This window comes from Octodon degus, unplaced genomic scaffold (genome assembly GCF_000260255.1).
Source record: "Octodon degus isolate 3935 unplaced genomic scaffold, OctDeg1.0 scaffold00231, whole genome shotgun sequence".
Lineage (NCBI taxonomy): Eukaryota > Metazoa > Chordata > Mammalia > Rodentia > Octodontidae > Octodon > Octodon degus.
Genome location: NW_004524807.1, coordinates 1,397,208 through 1,401,223, shown reverse-complemented (window position 1 = coordinate 1,401,223; position 4,016 = coordinate 1,397,208). Strand labels below are relative to the sequence as shown.

The following is a 4,016-nucleotide window of genomic DNA, read 5'->3' as shown; positions in this document are numbered from 1 at the left end:
CATTAACACCATTACAGGATTTCACTAAACCAAATGGTAGGAATTTAACAATGGTTATTATATTGCATATTGTTGTGTTCAAAATAGTTATTAAGATTATCAGATATAAACATACAAAATTGTTCAAAATAATTAAAAAGATGTGAAAAAATTTAAGTATTAGTTGTTCCTTTCAAAAGAATATTTTCCCCTTCCTTCTTTCTCTTCTCCTCCCTCCTCCCAGTTATTCCTTCCCATTGAATATAGATCTGCACAGAGCTACATAAACAATGACCAATCATTCCTCAAAAGTGGCCACCAAGCTATTGCATATACATGGCTTTAATTATAAAACATGGTGTTTCACTGATTGATTCTGTTGCCATTAAAGACAATGAAAGAGCAGGCCAGATAGCTCAGCAGATTAAAGCACCTGCTTAAGCAGACACAGGGGCTGGGGGGTTCGATCCCCAGGCCTGCTGTGACAGACCCACCCCTGAGGCATGCTGAGATGGCAACTGAGACTAGGCATGGTGTTACGCGCCTGTAATCCCAGCAGTTGGGAGCCTGAAAAGAGGAGGATCACCATGAGTCTGATCTACATAGTGAGACACTGTACTACATATATAAAAATTAAAAATTAGAAATAAATAAAAACAATAAGACAATGAAATATAAATCATTGACTAAAACTGTAATTCTCCAATTAAATTATTATTAAATAGCAGCTACTACCACTCTCATAGCCACAATTATAAATATGCTACTAGCTACATAAAAAGAATCATAAACAGAATTTTAAGAGCCTGAAACATATTTTAATACATAACTTTCCATATGAAGCTACATAAAATGTGTCTCATTATATAAAAATTATCTTCCCCTGCTTTAGGGAGCTGCAGGGTACACAGTACACTGAAAGCTGAGAAATCCATTTACTTGCAAGAAATCATATTCATATTTTTGAGAAACTATTAAATATCATCTTATTCATCTGCTTCTTTATTAAAGGGATAAGATCTAAGGTATTGAAATATCAAGTGATTTATGCAAGAAAGACAGTGGCAGGCCTTCTAACTCTGGCCCACCACATGTTCCCAAGACCATGCACAGCCAAGACTGAGGAGTAAGCTGCCTGCTTTGCCTAACGCCACAGGTCCCTCATCTTTGCACAAAGTAGTGGTCTTCCATGTAAAAGCATAGATGTCAAAATAAGAAAATTATCTTGAATAAATTAATACTTCCTGGGGTACTTGCAAATAATACTTTCTACATATTCCTACTCCTTTTGAGGTGTTTTGATCTGCACCTAAGGAAAGATTATCATAAGGAGTTGTTGTATTGATGTCACTAGAAAAGTATTAACTTTCAACAGAAAGATTATGGATATATATTACAAATAAAGAAACTAGTTAAATTGGAAATAGAAATGAAAGAAATTGCTTTTAAACTATTGACATGATGCTTTTTAACTGATATAAAATTCATATATATTCATTTTGGAAATGACTAAAATCTAACCAGTTGTTTTGATAGAAAGTATAGACTACAAAATAGTAAAATATGCAGCAACAAGGCAAAGTGTCCTTGGTTATTGGTTTTGTTTGGTGACAAACATAACTATATACCTCCCCAGCATTTTATTTTTAGAAAATTGACACTCCAAAATTAAATATCTCCTATAAAACTAAGCCTCCTCAGCTGCTTAAATTATGACAAAATATTACATCCAAAATGCTGTTTAGAGTTCACATGTATTACCTCTAAAGATACAAGAATAATTTCATGCAGGTTTCATTTAAGTATATCTTTTAGTGAATGGTTGTGCTAAAAAAAATTGTTTGAATGATCCTGTTTTTTAGCTCTAACTTCTTAAAAAAAATGCTTGCTAGTACAGGTTGAGTGTCCCTTATCCAAAGTGCTTGGAACAAGGAGTGTTTGAGATGTAGTAGTCTTCAGATTTTGAAATATTTCAGTATACATAATTTAACATCTTGAGAACTTGAGACAAGTCCAAATAAAAAAGTCATTTATGTTTCATGTATATCTTATACACACAAACTGATACTAATTGTTATCAACATGTTTCATGTACCTGTCACTACTTTTAGATTCTGAGATTTTGAGAATGAGTTTTTTATTTTTATCTGACAGCTTAGCCATATTTAACACTATTTTTCCAGTAGAGATAGTTCTGACTTTAAACTAAATCCTTGTTTTTATATTTTTTATTAGAGTCCTATGTTCAGCAAGTGTAATAACAAATGATCTGTTTCTGATATATAAAGGTGTAGTAATCAACGTTGTACTCTATTTCAGTGGTACTTAGAACCAATCCAATCCTGTTAATCTCCTACTTCTTGGGCCCGAAAAATAACTCAGCAGACTAAAATGCCTGCTTAGGCAAGTACAGGGACCGAGGTCCCAGCCCATGCTGCACCAGCCCCACCCCCGGGTACACTGAGCTGGCCAGAATCTGGATGCACCAGGTGGTGCACACCTGTAATCCCAGTGCTAGGGTGGCTGAAAGCAGGAGGATCACAGGTCCAAGCAGGTAACAACCAAATACATTTAAAAAAAAATAAAAAATACAATTCTCTTACTTCTTGTGTGTCCTTTGTTGCTTTATGATATTAAATGATACTTTATGAAAATTCAGTAATATCATATTCAAGTAATTTCTTCATTTTAAAGTGATTCACAGAGGCCAGAGAGATAGGTCAGCAGGCTTATTGCCTGCTCAGGCAAGCACAGGGACTGGCGTTCGATCTGCCACATCACATGCCACACTCCCCACCCAACCGCACCCCACGTCACCCCACCACCACCTCTGGGCACGCTGAGCCCGTGACCAAGACCTGGCATGGTGGCATGCACTTGTAATCTCAGCACTGGAGAGACTGAAAACAGGAGGATCACTAGGAGTCTGAGCTGTGTAGTAAGACCCTACACCAAATGCATTAAAAAAAAAAAAGCTCACCCAAACATCTATCTGTTCTGTTCACAAAATGTTCTGTTTGGAAGATTGGAATAGCAGATCCTAAGAAGTGTTGATCTCTACTTCAAAAGCTGTTACACTAAGCACCACATGAAAGGCGGAGTATTCCAGAATTCATTCAAGTGTGCATTACCCTTAATAGGCTATTACGATGTCACTCAAATAACACTTGGTTAAAATAATGCATTCATTTGCATTAGGGAAGTACTGTTCAAATTCAGTGAGGAAAATAATCTTACACTCAAAGCAATTTTTATTTCATCAGAGTGAAATAACATGCTAGACATCTCCCATTTAACTTTCTATACGGAGACTCAAGTGAGGAGTTAAAGTGGAAAGCAAATTGCGGGAGTTGGATCAGGAAGGCACTCCTGCCTGAGCTGCCACTTCCTCTGACCCTGCAAAGGAAAACTCCACCTTTCCTGTGTGAGTGAGGAGTAGGCCTTTGCTCCCATGCAGAGGCCCAGTGCTAGGTGAGAGCCCAGTATGGCAACGTCAGGACAACACAGACAAAGAGGGTCTCTGAATGCTGACTTCCAAATTGGGAATTAAGAGGGCACCACTAATTAAGAAAAGATATCAGAAAGAAAATATTAGACCCACAGCTTCAAAAAAAAATCAAATTTAGCTTTTAAACATTTCCTAATATTTTTACAGTTCTCTCTTCAAATGAAACCAAATATTACTTTGAAATTTAATTCATTAAATTTCATGATACAAGTTCATATTCTAAATAGGCTCCCAAGAACACATCCTTGTTAAATTTATACCAAAGCCTATCTAATTGGTGATTGCAAAATAAAAGTTTGACTTAAATAAAAACAGACAATATATGTTAGTTCTTTCAATAGAAAAACTAGGTATGCAATTTCATTTGGTAGAAATGTCTGCCTTTAACATAGAATGTCAAGAATATAGTTAAGACCAGTCATTAAGAAATAGACAATTGAGGGCTGGAGAGATGGCTCAGTGGTCTAAAGCACCTACTTGGAACAAGCTTGGCAAAGCATCAGGGACCGCGGTTCGATCCCCCAGCACC

At 36.4% G+C, this 4,016-nt stretch overlaps 1 protein-coding gene across 1 annotated transcript in view; it reads right to left on the bottom strand.

Moving 5' to 3' along the window:
* Positions 1–4,016, bottom strand: part of Fat4 (FAT atypical cadherin 4) — a 212,688-nt gene that overhangs the window by 113,655 nt on the left and 95,017 nt on the right. The window lies entirely within an intron of this gene.